At 48.2% G+C, this 16,079-nt stretch overlaps 1 long non-coding RNA gene across 1 annotated transcript; it reads left to right on the top strand.

The window, feature by feature from the left end:
- Positions 1 to 824: 824 nt before the first annotated feature.
- LOC140421994 (uncharacterized) lies at positions 825 to 5,343 on the top strand. Its single transcript, XR_011947208.1, has 2 exons — positions 825 to 1,140; positions 3,017 to 5,343. It is a non-coding gene; the product is annotated as an uncharacterized lncRNA (long non-coding RNA).
- The last annotated feature ends 10,736 nt before the right edge of the window (positions 5,344 to 16,079 follow it).

The following is a 16,079-nucleotide window of genomic DNA, read 5'->3' as shown; positions in this document are numbered from 1 at the left end:
ATGTTAACCTGTTAACCAGTTGTTCAATTGATCTGGCATTTCATCTCCAGACTCTGGTCGCTCAAATGTACTGCCACAAATTAATTCTGCAATGTGTTGCTTGTACTTATGTGGCAATATCAGTCGTTCTGCTCTGTACCCATTTTCCACCAATTTTTCTGTTACTCTGTTGCATTCATTCATGATTTATAAAATGGTTAAAAAAACGTAACAAAAAAATTCAACTCATCCTTAAATATATTCAGTGACCCCCTAGCCTCCAGTGGTCCCTGTGGAAGAGTAATTCAGAAACTAACAACCCTCTGAGGGAAGAGATGACCGGAAATCTATAACGTGGCTACAGCACAATATTACACAACTGGAAATAATAATAATATACTTTATTACAGAACCATTAACAATATAATTAATATGTACCTTATAACAATAGACATATCTCTGTCCGATATTAATTTACTATCCCCATAAATGTCAGCCATCTCCTGGGGAAACTACCCTTTAATTGTGAGCATTGGGAAAGAAACCATCCTTTTAGCCAGACGAATAAATGTGTCAAGCTGAGGGAGCAAAGGATGTCAATGTCTTTGAGAGAGAGAGAGAGAGACCTGGGCCAAGCTTTCCAGAGTCTGCACCCTCCCTGGATTCACTTCCTTTCCCTTCAGTTGCTGCAAATGACCAATTGAAGGTGAGAATGAGAAAAGAAATGGAAAGGAGAGACAAGAAAGTGTTTTACTCACAGAGGTTGGGGACAGGAGGAGATTTCACTCTGTGTGAAGCTCAATATCCATTCACGCAATGCCCGCGCTCAACTCTTCCCATTGGTCAATACCTCAGGTGAAAGGGCAGGAGGCGGGCTCAATTCGCAAATGCACAGCTGCCCCTCTCCCCGAGACATGCGCAGTCCCGGACCGGGGGAGGGAGAGATCACCGAACGGCTTCTCCCTCTGGCCGGAGCCGTCAGCCGGTTGCCTGGAAACCTTGTCTCCAGGAGCTGCAGGAGGAGGGGCTCCTGGGCCTGCGCACTGGAACCCGGTGACGACTCCGCGGAATACAGTAATTGCTATTGGCTGATTCAGGCAGGGCACCATTGTGATGTCACAGCGGAAGTGAAGGTGAAACCTCCTCCTGTCTCCAACATCTGTGAGTAAAACACTTTCTCTTCCCCTTTCCATTTCTTTTCTCATTCTCACCTTCAATTGGTCACTTGCAGCAACTGAAGGGAAAGGAAGTGAATCCAGGGAGGGTGCAGACTCTGGAAAGGTTGGCCTGCTGAGTCAACAGGGAGTCCAAAGCCAATTTGCTGCGTTAACCTCCTTCAGTGGTAGCTTACTCGGGGCCTCCATATGATCCTCCTTGGCCTTCGCCAAACAAGCCTCTGGTTATCCTGCACCTTGTACTAGCAGTTTAAGAAATTATCAGCCCCGAGCATAAACTTTACACATCTCCCACAAAATGGAGCGGGAAATACCAGGGGCCGAGTTAAACAAAAGGAAGAACTCAAACTCTTCCTTTAAAATGTGTAGTAAATGAAGTACCTCTTATCAGGAGGTATCAAATCTCCACGTTCTTGACCGGAGTGAGCCCTTGAGCAGAACCTCGGGGACAACGAGGAGGGGGGTGGGGGGAAGATCCACAATTACGATGTTTCCTGTGTTGCAGGAGGACACCAGGTGTAGGATTGTCCTCGGAACAAGAAAGTTGTTGATTCTAATATGACATTGATGTGGGGCTGGAAAGAAGGTAAAATCTCTGCTCCTCGGGTGCAAAGTTCTCCAAGCATCCACATAACCCACCTCCTCACAAGCCGAGGCCAACACCCCAGCTTACAGTGTGGTGTGTGGTGGGGTTCTGGTCACCGGGAGCTTATCTACCAGAGGATTTAAGTGGCCGTTGAAGTCACCAACCACAAAAGAGTTAGTCGAAGCTGACTACAAAATCCACAGAAACCTTAGTAATGAACTCCGGGGAGTAATTTGGGGATCCATAAACATTCATTATTGAAACAACATCTCCATGCACTGAACCTCTAATGATCACATATCTACCTCCTTTATCCTTGATGCAGATTTCAACCTTTAAAGGGATATTTTTATTAATAAGGATTGCCACACCCTTGTTACTTGATGAAAAGGAGGCAAAAAAACCTGCCCCACCCGATCCTGCCTCAATTTAAAGTGTTCCTCATCACAGAATCCCTACAGTGCAGAAGGAGGCCATTCGGCCCATCAAGTCTGCATCTGCCTTTGAAAGAGCTCTCTCCTTAAGCCCATGCTCCAGCCTATCCCAGTCACCCAGTAACCCTACCAAACCTTTTTGAACACTAAGGGGCAATTTAGCATGGCCAATCCACCTAATCTGCGCATCTTTGGACTGAGAGAAAACCCAGACAGACACTGGGAGAATGTGCAAACTCCCCATAGCCAGTCACCCGAGGCCAGAATTGAACCTGAGACCCTGGAGCGGTGAGGCAGCAGTGCTAACCACCGTGCCACTGTGTCGCCCCAATTGAGGTTAATCGAGATGAGTTTCCTGGAATAAAGCTATGTCGACTTTCTCCTTGAGAAAGGAGACAATCATTTTCCTTCTGATAGTGCGATGGATGCCCTATACATTCCCTGAGAAAATTTGGATTGTATTGGATCCGCTGGTGTCTCAGCAGGCTGGATAACTGAGTGAATCCCTTCTCACACTGAGAGCAGGTGAATGGTCTCCCAGTGTGAATTTGCTGGTGTCTGTGTAGGTTGGATAACTGAGTGAAGCCCTTCTCACACTGAGAGCAGGTGAACGGCTTCTTCCCAGTGTGAATGCGTCGATGAGCTTCTCGCAAAGATGGGTCACTGTATCCCCACAACCGAACATTTCCATGGTTTCTCCATGTTTTAGGTCTGTGGGGGACAGAGATTTACAGCTTTTGGGGAATGAGAGAGGAAAGAATGTTCCATAGAAACTAGAATTGTCTGTTCTGAATTTCTATCCTGTACTGACAGTAATGTCTTTTGTAAATTGTTTCTGCAAGATATTAGAAGAGGACGAATTAGACAGAAATCTCGAACGTCACATCTCAATCTGGCAGTCACTCGATTCCTTTGGACCTGAATATCATCAGCCTTTGAATCTAGAAGGAGAAATGTTTGCCCCAAGTGTTGACTTCAAAAGATTTTAAACATCAGTGTGACTGGAAAAGCACCGAGACATACACACCCGAGTGAGAGTGTTCCAGAGCACTGACTGTGGAAAGAGCTTTAACCAGTTACATTGCACCATTCACAGCGGGGAGAGACTACACGTGTTTGTGTGTGGTCAAGGCTTCAATTATCCAATCTGTGGAGACACAAGGAGATCCAAAACATGGAGAAACCGTGGAAATGTTCGGATTGTGGGAAGGGATACAGAGCCCCATGTTTGCTGGAAGCTCATCGACGCATTCACACTGGGGAGAAGCCATTCACCTGCTCTCAGTGTAAGAAGGGATTCACTCAGTTATCCAACCTTCACAGACACCAACGGGTTCATACTGGGGAGAGACCGTTTACCTGCTCTCAATGTGGGAAGGGATTCAAACATTTATCCAGCCTGCACAAACATCAGCGAATTCACACTGGGGAGAAGCCATTCACCTGCTCTCAATGTGGGAACAGATTCAGTGCGTTATCCAGCCTGAAGTCACACGAGCGAGTTCACACTGGGGAGAGGCCGTTCACCTGCTCTCAGTGTGGGAAGGGATTCAGTTGTTCGTCCAACCTGTGGACACACCAGCGAGTTCACACTGGGGAGAGGCCATTCACCTGCTCTCAGTGTGGGAAGGGATTCACTGAGTTATCCCACCTACAGACACACCAGCGACTTCACACTGGGGAGAAGCCATTCACCTGTTCTCAGTGTGGGAAGGGATTCAGACATTCATCCACCCTGCAGAGACATCAGCAAGTTCACACTGGGGGGAAACCGTTCACCTGCTCTCAGTGTGAGAAGGGATTCACTCAATTATCCAGCCTGCAGAGACAACGGCGGATTCACACTGGGGAGAGGCCGTTTACCTGCTCTCAATGTGGGAATGGATGCAGACATTTATTCATCCTGCGGAAACATCAGCGAATTCACACTGGGGAGAGGCCGTTCACCTGCTCTCAATGTGAGAAGTGAATCACTCGATTATCCATCAGAGACACCAGTTGATCTGCTTGTAACTTCAACTTCACATGGGTCATAGAGTTATGCAGCACAGTAAAGGCCTTTCGGCCCATCGAGTCTGCGCCAGTCCAAAACAACCTCTTAACTATTCCAATCCCATTTCCCAGCACTTGGCCTATAGCCTGGGCATCGCAAGTGCCGATCTAAATGCTTCTTAAATGTTATGAGGGTTTCTGCTTCCACCAGCCTTTCAGGCAGTGAGTTCCAAACTCCCACCACCCTCTGGGTAAAAAAGCTTTTCCTCACATCCCCTCTAAACCTCCTGCCTCTTAACCTTAAATCTGTGCCCCCTGGTCACTGATCCCTCCAGGAAAGGGAAAGGTTTTTTCCTGTCTACTCTATTTATGTCTCTCATAATTTTTTACATCTCAGTCATGTCCCCCTCAGTCTCCGCTGCTCCAAGGAAAACAATCCAAGTCTATCCAATCTCTCTTCATAACTAAAACTCTCCAACCCAGGAAACATCCTGGTAAATCTCCTCTGCACCCTTTCCAGTGCTATCACATCCCTCCTATAATGTGGATTCCAGAACTGCACACAATACTCTAGCTGTGGCCTAACCAATGTTTTATACTGTTCAAGCATAACCTCCCTGCTCTTAAACTCTATGCCTCAGCTAATAAAGACAAGTATGCCATATGCCTTCTTAACCACTGGATCCTCCTGCTCTGCCACCTTAAGGGGCTGGTGTACATGCACATCAAGTCCCTCTGATCCTCGGTGCTTCCCAGGGTCCTGCCGTTTATCATGTATTCCCTTGCCTTGTTTGACCTGCCCAAGTGCATCACTTCACACTTGTAGCATAAAACTTGAAATCCTGTTGTGTGATCCTTAGCTGGAATAATGTGCCCTAGTTGGGAAACTGCCGTGGGCATCACACTGACAGAGAAACAGGAAGGTGCTTGGAGGATGGACTGGGAATTGGAGCGGGTGACCAGGGCTAATGGTTCCGTGACCCCCGGAGTTCAGTACCCCTGTGCCAAAGCGGGGAGTCACAGGAACAGAGGCGCCAAAGAGAAACCATTTGGGTCCAGAACATTGTGAACATCCTTTTACTCTGGTTACTCTTTTACTCTGGTTGTCTTTGATCAACAAGTATTGTTTTTTTAAACCATGTTCTGTTTCATTAATAAACTTGTTTTGTTAAAAATATTTGGATTTTTTTTCTGGTCTTTTCAAATTCATTCACTTAAGGGAAAGTGGGTGAGAGGAGTTGGCAGGCTCTTTAACAGAAAGTGAGTCCCTCAAAGGTAATGGATAAAGGAGCCAGATGGGGAGATGAGATTTTCTTTTTCTTTTGACACATAGTGTTTGAAAATGGGGTTCAGGGAGTCAATCATGATTGACCAATTTATCAAGGTTCTTTGAGGGAATAACAAGGGATGTCAATAAAGGGGTACCTGTAGATGTGGTTTATCTAGATTTCCAGGAGGTATTTCTCAAGGTGCCACATCAAAGGTTACTGCACAAAATAAGAGCTCATGGTATAGGGCAGGAATTTTCAAAGTGGAGATCGCAACCTGCAGGTAGGTCACGGGCGGGTATCGGGAGGGTCACGGACCCCATCAATCGCGGCGTTCCCGATTGCGTTAATTCAGGCGCAACAGCCGCAGCGTCCAGCTTTTAAAAATGGCGGCTGCAAGAGGCTTTAGAAATACGGGCACGCGAAGCCCAGAGAGAAACACCGCCTCCTCCTGACCCAGGAGAAGATTTTTTTTTTAAATTCAATTCAGTCTTCCTGGATTGGTCTTGAACATGCTCAAGGGCTGAGCATGCAGAACTCTCTTTGATAGTGAATTTTAGAGATTAAAAAGTTTCACAATACTTTGAGTTGTAATTCCTCCTCATCTATATCTAAAATAGTCGCATTGTAATTTGCAGACTATATCCCCAGGCTGTAAACCACTCGTGTGAGGAAAACTTACATCCTGCATCTGCTCTGTAGAGTCCTGAGAGAATAATGCCTGTTTCGATGAGGTCATTTCTCATTCTTCGCTACCCTTTACAAGGGCCGGTGCAGACTCGATAGGTCGAATGGCCTTCTTCTGAGCTGTAAATTCAATGAAATCTAGAGTATAGAATATAAGCCCAGGCTCACCTCCCGCATTAAAGGTAAGAAAAAAGGTCGGCCAGCGTGGGTCCCGAAGGATGGTCGGTTAGTAAAAATGGTCCCGGGCAAAAAGGTTTTGAGAAACCCTGGTGTAGGGGTTGACGTTTCAGGATGGATAGAGGATTGGTTGCTGACAGGAAGCAGACAGTAGGTATAAAGGGTCATGTTTGGGGTGGGAAGATGTGACAAGTGGAGTGTCACAAGGATCAGTGCTATTGACAACTATTTACAATCGATAATAATGAGTTGGATGATGGAACCAAATGCATGGCGGCTAATTTATACAAAAATAAAGTTAAAGTACCCAATTCTCTTTTTTTTCCACATAAGGGGCAATTTAGTGTGGCCAGTTCACCTATCCTGCACACCTTTAGGTTGTGGGGGTGAGACTCGCACAATTACGGGGATAATGTGCAAACTCCACATGGACAGTGACCCGGCCTGGATCAAACCCGGGTCCTCAGAGCTGTGAGGCAGCAGTGCTAACCACTGCACCACCATGACGTCCTTGACAGCGAAATTTGCTGATGACACAAAGATAGGTCAGAAAGTAATTTGTGACGTGGACTTAAGGAGTCTGCAAAGGACAACAAATAGGTTAAGTGAATGGACAAAAATGTTAAGGATGGAGCATAATGTGGAAAAATGTGAACGTATCCACTTTGGCAGGAAGGATTAAATAAAACACCATATTATAGAAATGGAGAAAGAGTTCAGAACTCTGAGGTACAGGGGGATCTGGGTGTCCTGATACAGGAATCTCAGTAAATTAGTTTGCAGGTACAGCCAGTGATTGGGAAGCACAATGGAATATTGTTGTTTATTGCAAGGGGACTGGAACATAAAAGTCGGGATGTTTTGCTGCAGTTATACAGGGCCTTGGTGAGACCATATTTAGAGCACTGCGTACAGTTTGGGTCTCCTTATTTCAGAAATGAGATAGTTGCATTAGAAGCAGTTCATAAGAGGTTGACCCCCAGATTCTGGAATGAGGGGGTTATCCTCAGGTTTGACAGGTTGGGACTGTATCCATTGCAGTTGAGAAGAATGAGAGAGGATCTTTTTTTTTTTCATAAATATTTTATTGAAAATTTTTGGTCAACCAACACAGTACATTGTGCATCCTTTACACAACATTATAACAACACAGATAACAATGACCTATTTTATATAAACAAAAAACAAAAAAAAAATAAATATTAAATAACAAAAATGAAAACTCAAGGAACAGGTGCTACGTGTCCTTGATATGTATGTCCCTGTCAGGCAGGGAAGAGATGGTCGAGTGAGGGAACCATGGTTGACAAGAGAGGTTGAATGTCTTGTTAAGAGGAAAAAGGTGACTTATGTAAGGCTGAGGAAACAAGGTTCAGACAGGGCATTGGAGGGATACAAGATAGCCAGGAGGGAACTGAAGAAAGGGATTAGGAGAGCTAAGAGAGGGCATGAACAATCTTTGGCGGGTAGGATCAAGGAAAACCCCAAGGCCTTTTACACATATGTGAGAAATATGAGAATGACTAGAGCGAGGGTAGGTCCGATCAAGGACAGTAGCGGGAGATTGTGTATTGAGTCTGAAGAGATAGGCGAGGTCTTGAATGAGTACTTTTCTTCTGTATTTACAAATGAGAGGGGCGATATTGTTGGAGAGGACAGTGTGAAACAGATTGGTAAGCTCGAGGAAATACTTGTTAGGATGTTAGGAAGGAAGATGTGTTGGGCATTTTGAAAAACTTGAGGATAGACAAGTCCCCCGGGCCTGACGGGTTATATCCAAGGATTCTATGGGAAGCAAGAGATGAAATTGCAGAGCCGTTGGCAATTATCTTTTCGTCCTCACTGTCAACAGGGGTGGTACCAGGGGATTGGAGAGTGGCGAATGTCGTGCCCCTGTTCAAAAAAGGAACTAGGGATAACCCTGGGAATTACAGGCCAGTTAGTCTTACTTCGGTGGTAGGCAAAGTAATGGAAAGGGTACTGAAGGATAGGATTTCTGAGCATCTGGAAAGACACTGCTTGATTAGGGATAGTCAGCACGGATTTGTGAGGGGTAGGTCTTGCCTTACAAATCTTATTGAATTCTTTGAGGAGGTGACCAAGCATGTGGATGAAGGTAAAGCAGTGGATGTAGTGTACATGGATTTTAGTAAGGCATTTGATAAAGTTCCCCATGGTAGGCTTCTGCACAAAGTAAGGAGGCATGGGATAGTGGGAAATTTGGCCAGTTGGATAACGAACTGGCTAACCGATAGAAGTCAGAGAGTGGTGGTGGATGGCAAATATTCAGCCTGGATCCCAGTTACCAGTGGTGTACCGCAGGGATCAGTTCTGGGTCCTCTGCTGTTTGTGATTTTCATTAATGACTTGGATGAGGGAGTTGAAGGGTGGGTCAGTAAATTTGCAGACGATACGAAGATTGGTGGAGTTGTGGATAGTAAGGAGGGCTGTTGTCGGCTGCAAAGAGACATAGATAGGATGCAGAGCTGGGCTGAGAAGTGGCAGATGGAGTTTAACCCTGAAAAGTGTGAGGTTGTCCATTTTGGAAGGACAAATATGAATGCGGAATACAGGGTTAACGGTAGAGTTCTTGGCATTGTGGAGGAGCAGAGAGACCTTGGGGTCTATGTTCATACATCTTTGAAAGTTGCCACTCAAGTGGATAGAGCTGTGAAGAAGGCCTATGGTGTGCTCGCGTTCATTAACAGAGGGATTGAATTTAAGAGCCGTGAGGTGATGATGCAGCTGTACAAAACTTTGGTAAGGCCACATTTGGAGTACTGTGTACAGTTCTGGTCGCCTCATTTTAGGAAGGATGTGGAAGCTCTGGAAAAGGTGCAAAGAAGATTTACCAGGATGTTGCCTGGAATGGAGAGTAGGTCTTACGAGGAAAGGTTGAGGGTGCTAGGCCTTTTCTCATTAGAGCGGAGAAGGATGAGGGTCGACTTGATAGAGGTTTATAAGATGATCAGGGGAATAGATAGAGTAGACAGTCAGAGACTTTTTCCCCAGGTGGAACACACCTTTACAAGGGGACATAAATTTAAGGTGAAAGGTGGAAGATATAGGAGGGATATCAGAGGTAGGTTCTTTACCCAGAGAGTAGTGGGGGCATGGAATGCACTGCCTGTGGAAGTAGTTGAGTCGGAAACATTAGTGACCTTCAAGCAGCTGTTGGATAGGTACATGGATTACGGGAAAATTATATAGTGTAGATTTATTTGTTCTTAAGGGCAGCACGGTAGCATTGTGGATAGCACAATTGCTTCACAGATCCATGGTCCCAGGTTCGATTTCGGCTTGGGTCATTGTCTGTGCGGAGTCTGCACGTCCTCCCCGTGTCTGCGTGGGTTTCCTCCGGGTGCTCCGGTTTCCTCCCACAGTCCAAAGATGTGCGGGTTAAGTGAATTGGCCAATGATAAATTGCCCTTAATGTCCAAATTGCCCTTGGTGTTGGGTGGAGGTGTTGAGTTTGGGTAGGGTGCTCTTTCCAAGAGCTGGTGCAGACTCAGGGGGCCGAATGGCCTCCTTCTGCACTGTAGATTCAATGATAATCTATGATTAATCTAGGACAAAGGTTCGGCACAACATCGTGGGCCGAAGGGCCTGTTCTGTGCTGTATTTTCTATGTAATTGGCAACTGCCTTGTCACAAGCTACACCACCCCCCCCCCCCCCCCCCAAATCCTGGGCTGCTGCTGCTGCCTTCTTTTTTCCCCCATCTATCTATCCGCAAGATATTCGACGAACAGTTGCCACCGCCTGGTAAACCCTTGAGCCGACCCCCTTAGGACGAACTTAATCCGCTCTAGCTTTATGAACCCCGCCATGTCATTTATCCAGGTCTCCACCCCCGGGGGCTTGGCTTCTTTCCACATTAACAATATCCTGCGCCGGGCTACTAGGGACGCAAAGGCCAAAACATCGGCCTCTCTCGCCTCCTGCACTCCCGGCTCTTGTGCAACCCCAAATATAGCCAACCCCCAGCTTGGTTCGACCCGGACTCCTACTACTTTTGAAAGCGCCTTTGTCACCCCCACCCAAAACCCCTGTAGTGCCGGGCATGACCAGAACATATGGGTATGATTCGCTGGGCTTCTCGAGCACCTCGCACACCTATCCTCCACCCCAAAAAATTTACTGAGCCGTGTTCCAGTCATATGTGCCCTGTGTAATACCTGAAACTGAATCAGGCTTAGCCTGGCACACGAGGACGACGAGTTTACCCTGCTTAGGGCATCTGCCCACAGCCCCTCCTCGATCTCCTCCCCTAGCTCTTCTTCCCATTTCCCTTTTAGTTCATCCACCATAGTCTCCCCTTCGTCCCTCATTTCCCTATATATATCTGACACCTTACCATTCCCCACCCATTTCTTTGAGATCACTCTGTCCTGCACCTCTTGTGTCGGGAGCTGCGGGAATTCCCTCACCTGTTGCCTCGCAAAAGCCCTCAATTGCATGTACCTGAATGCATTCCCTTGGGGCAACCCATATTTCTCGGTCAGCGCTCCCAGACTTGCGAACTTCCCATCCACAAATAGATCTTTCAGTTGCGTTATTCCTGCTGTTTGCCACATTCCATATCCCCCATCCATTCCCCCCGGGGCAAACCTATGGTTGTTTCTTATCGGGGACCCCCCCAATGCTCCGGTCTTTCCCCTATGTCGTCTCCACTGTCCCCAAATCTTCAGTGTAGCTACCACCATCGGGCTTGTGGTGTAGTTCCTCGGTGAGAACGGCAATGGGGCTGTCACCATAGCCTGCAGGCTAGTCCCCCTACAGGACGCCCTCTCTAACCTCTTCCACGCCGCTCCCTCCTCCTCTCCCATCCACTTACTCACCATTGAAATATTCGCGGCCCAATAGTACTCACTTAGGCTCGGTAGTGCCAGCCCCCCCCTATCCCTACTACGCTGTAAGAATCCCTTCCTCACTCTCGGAGTCTTCCCGGCCCAAACAAAACCCATGATGCTCTTTTCTATCCTTTTAAAAAAAGCCTTCGTGATCACCACCGGGAGGCACTGAAACACAAAGAGGAATCTCGGGAGGACCACCATCTTAACCGCCTGCACCCTCCCTGCCATTGACAGTGCTACCATATCCCATCTCTTGAAATCTTCCTCCATCTGTTCCACCAACCGCGTTAAATTTAGCCTGTGCAATGTGCCCCAATTCTTAGCTATCTGGATCCCCAGGTAACGAAAGTCTCTTGTTACCTTCCTCAACGGTAGGTCCTCTATTTCTCTACTCTGCTCCCCTGGATGCACCACAAACAGCTCACTCTTTCCCATGTTCAATTTATACCCTGAAAAATCCCCAAACTCCCCAAGTATCCGCATTATTTCTGGCATCCCCTCCGCCGGATCCGCCACATATAGTAGCAAATCATCCGCATACAAAGATACCCGGTGTTCTTCTCCTCCGCTAAGTACTCCCCTCCATCTCTTGGAACCCCTCAGCGCTATCGCCAGGGGCTCAATCGCCAGTGCAAACAGTAATGGGGACAGAGGACATCCCTGCCTTGTCCCTCTATGGAGCCGAAAATATGCCGATCCCCGTCCATTCGTGACCACACTCGCCACTGGGGCCCTATACAATAGCTGCACCCATCTAACATACCCCTCTCCAAAACCAAATCTCCTCAACACCTCCCACAAATAATCCCATTCCACTCTATCAAATGCTTTCTCGGCATCCATCGCCACTACTATCTCCGTTTCACCCTCTGGTGGGGCCATCATCATTACCCCTAACAGCCTCCGTATATTCGTGTTCAGCTGTCTCCCCTTCACAAACCCAGTTTGGTCCTCGTGAACCACCCCCGGGACACATTCCTCTATTCTCATTGCCATTACCTTGGCCAGGACCTTGGCATCCACATTTAGGAGGGAAATTGGTCTGTAGGACCCGCATTGTAGCGGGTCCTTTTCCTTCTTTAAGAGAAGCGATATCGTTGCTTCAGACATAGTCAGGGGCAGTTGTCCCCTTTCCTTTGCCTCGTTAAAGGTCCTCGGCAGTACCGGGGCGAGCAAGTCCAAATATTTTCTGTAGAATTCAACTGGGAATCCGTCCGGTCCCGGGGCCTTTCCCGTCTGCATGTTCCTAATTCCTTTCACCACTTCTTCTACCTTGATCTGTGCTCCCAGTCCCACCCTTTCCTGCTCTTTCACCTTGGGAATTTCCAGCCGATCCAAAAAGTCCATCATTCTCTCCCTCCCATCCGGGGGTTGAGCTTCATATAATTTTTTATAAAATGTCTTGAACACTTCATTCACTCTCTCCGCTCCCCGCTCCATCTCTCCTTCCTCGTCCCTCACTCCCCCTATTTCCCTCGCTGCTCCCCTTTTCCTCAATTGGTGTGCCAGCAATCTGCTCGCCTTCTCCCCATATTCATACTGTACACCCTGCGCCTTCCTCCATTGTGCCTCTGCAGTGCCTGTAGTCAGCAAGTCAAATTCCACATGCAGCCTTTGCCTTTCCCTGTACAATCCCTCCTCCGGTGCTTCCGCATATTGTCTGTCCACCCTCAAAAGTTCTTGCAGCAACCGCTCCCGTTCCTTACTCTCCTGCTTCCCTTTATGTGCCCTTATTGATATCAGCTCCCCCCTAACCACCGCCTTCAACGCCTCCCAGACCACTCCCACCTGGACCTCCCCATTGTCATTGAGTTCCAAGTACTTTTCAATACATCCCCTCACCCTTCGGCACACCCCCTCATCCGCCATTAGTCCCATGTCCATTCTCCAGGGTGGGCGCCCTCCTGTTTCCTCCCCTATCTCCAAGTCCACCCAGTGTGGGGCATGATCCGAAATGGCTATAGCCGTATATTCCGTTCCCCTCACCTTCGGGATCAATACCCTACCCAGCACAAAAAAGTCTATGCGCGAATAGACTTTATGGACATAGGAGAAAAACGAGAACTCCTTCCTCCTAGGTCTACTGAATCTCCACGGGTCCACACCTCCCATCTGCTCCATAAAATCTTTAAGCACCTTGGCTGCTGCCGGCCTCCTACCAGTCCTGGACTTCGACCTATCCAGCCCTGGTTCCAACACCGTGTTAAAGTCTCCCCCCATTATCAGCTTTCCCGTCTCTAGGTCCGGAATGCGTCCTAGCATTCGCCTCATAAAGTTGGCATCATCCCAGTTCGGGGCATACACGTTTACCAAAACCACCATCTCTCCCTGTAGTTTGCCACTCACCATCACGTATCTGCCCCCGTTATCCGCCACTATAGTCTTTGCCTCGAACATTACCCGCTTCCCCACTAATATAGCCACCCCCCTGTTTTTCGCATCCAGCCCCGAATGGAACACCTGCCCCACCCATCCTTTGCGCAGCCTAACCTGGTCTATCAGTTTCAGGTGCGTTTCCTGTAACATAACCACATCTGCTTTAAGTTTCTTAAGGTGTGCGAGTACTCGTGCCCTCTTTATCGGCTCATTGAGCCCTCTCACGTTCCACGTGATCAGCCGAGTTGGGGGGCTTCCCACCCCCCCTTGCCGATTAGCCATTATCTTTTTCCAGCTTCTCACCCAGTTCCCACGCAGTTGTATCTCCCCCAGGCGGTGCCCCCCGCCCATCCTCTCCCGTACCCACTCCCCCCTTTCCCCAGCAGCAGCAACCCAGTAATTCCCCCCTCCCACCCCCCCCGCTAGACCCCCCGCTAGCGTAATTACTCCCCCCATGTTGCTCCCAGAAGTCAGCAAACTCTGGCTGACCTCGGCTTCCCCCCGTGACCACGGCTCACACCGTGCGACGCCCCCTCCTTCCTGCTTCTCTATTCCCGCCATAATTATCATAGCGCGGGAACCAAGCCCGCGCTTCTCCCTCGGCCCCGCCTCCCATGGCCAACGCCCCATCTCCTCTCCCTCCCCACCTCCCCCCATCACCACCTGTGGGAGAAAGAAAAGTTACCATACCGCAGGATTAGAACATAAAACCCCTCTTCGCCCCCCACATTCGCCCCACCACTTTGTCCAAACGTTCTTTTTAATAATCCACTCATTCCAGTTTTTCTTCTACAATAAAAGTCCACGCTTCATCCGCCGTCTCAAAGTAGTGGTGCCTCCCTTGATATGTGACCCACAGTCTTGCCGGTTGCAGCATTCCAAATTTTATCTTCCTTTTATGAAGCACCGCCTTGGCCCGATTAAAGCTCGCCCTCCTTCTCGCCACCTCCGCACTCCAGTCTTGATAAACGCGGATCACCGCGTTCTCCCATTTACTGCACCGAGTTTTCTTCGCCCATCTAAGGACCATTTCTCTATCCTTAAAATAGAGGAATCTCACCACTATGGCTCTGGGAGTTTCTCCTGCTCTCGATCCTCGCACCATAACTCGGTACGCTCCCTCCACCTCCAACGGACCCGTCGGGGCCTCCGCTCCCATTAACGAGTGCAGCATCGTGCTCACATATGCCCCGACGTCCGCCCCCTCCACACCATCAGGAAGACCAAGAATCCTCAGGTTGTTCCTCCTTGCGTTGTTTTCCAGTGCCTCCAACCTCTCCACACATCGTTTCTGATGTGCCTCCTGTATCTCCGTCTTCACCACCAGGCCCTGTATATCGTTCTCATTCTCGGCTGCTTTCGCCTTCACGACCCGGAGCTCCTGCTTCTGGGTCTTTTGTTCCTCCTTTAGCCCTTCGATCGCCTGTAGTATCGGGGCCAACAACTCTTTCTTCATTTCCTTTTTTATCTCCTCCACGCAGCGTTTCAAAAACTCTTGTTGTTCAGGGCCCCATATGAAACTGCCACCTTCCGACGCCATCTTGGTTTCTGCTTGCCTTCCTTGCCGTTGTTCCAAAGGATCCGCTGCAATCCGGCCACTTTCCTCTCCTTTTTCCATCCGTGTCCAGGGGGAACACCCTTCTGGTTTACCACACGGTGTTTTCAGCCGTTAAAATTGCCGTTGGGGCTCCTATCAAGAGCCCAAAAGTCCGTTTCACAGGGAGCTGCCGAAACGTGCGACTCAGCTGGTCATCGCCGCACCCGGAAGTCCCGAAAATCGCTTATTGTCACAAGTAGGCTTCAAATGAAGTTACTGTGAAAAGCCCCTAGTCGCCACATTCCGGCGCCTGTTCGGGGAGGCTGGTACGGGGATGGAACCCTCGCGGCTGGCCTTATTCTGCTTTACGAGCCAGCTGTTTTAGCCCACTGTGCTAAACCAGCCCCTACACAAAGGGATATGGGGATAGTGTGGGAGAAAAGGCATTGAAGTGGATGATCAGCCATGATTGTATTGAATAGTGGAGCAGGTTGGACGGGCTGAATGGCCAAGTCCTGCTCCTACGTTCCAATTATAACAAAGATAGGAAGGAAAGTAAATTGTGAATGGGACATAAGGAGACTAAAGTGATATAGGTAGGTTAAGTGAGTGGGAACAAATCTGCCAAATGGAGCATAATGAGGGAAAAATGTGAAATTGTCCATCTTGGTCGAAAGAATAAAAAAAGCTTATAATCTAAATGGTGAGAGATTGCAGAGCTCTGAGATTCAGAGGGATCTGGGTGTCCAAGAGCATGAATCACAAAAGGCGAGTATACAGGTACAGCAAGTAATTAGGAAAGCTAATAGAATGTTATTGTTTATTGTGAGGGGAATTGAATACAAAAGTAGGGAGGTCATGCTTCAGTTACAAAGGACATTGGTGAGACCACATCTGGAGCACTGTGTACAGTATTGCTCTCATTTAAGGAATGATGTCAATGTGTTGGAAGCAGTTCAGAGAAGGTTTACTGGACTCATACCTGGAATTGGAGGCTGGTCTTAGGAGGAATG

This window comes from Scyliorhinus torazame, chromosome 5 (genome assembly GCF_047496885.1).
Source record: "Scyliorhinus torazame isolate Kashiwa2021f chromosome 5, sScyTor2.1, whole genome shotgun sequence".
Lineage (NCBI taxonomy): Eukaryota > Metazoa > Chordata > Chondrichthyes > Carcharhiniformes > Scyliorhinidae > Scyliorhinus > Scyliorhinus torazame.
The sequence above is the reverse complement of the archived record's forward strand: the minus strand, read 5'-3'. Positions and strand labels throughout refer to the sequence as shown.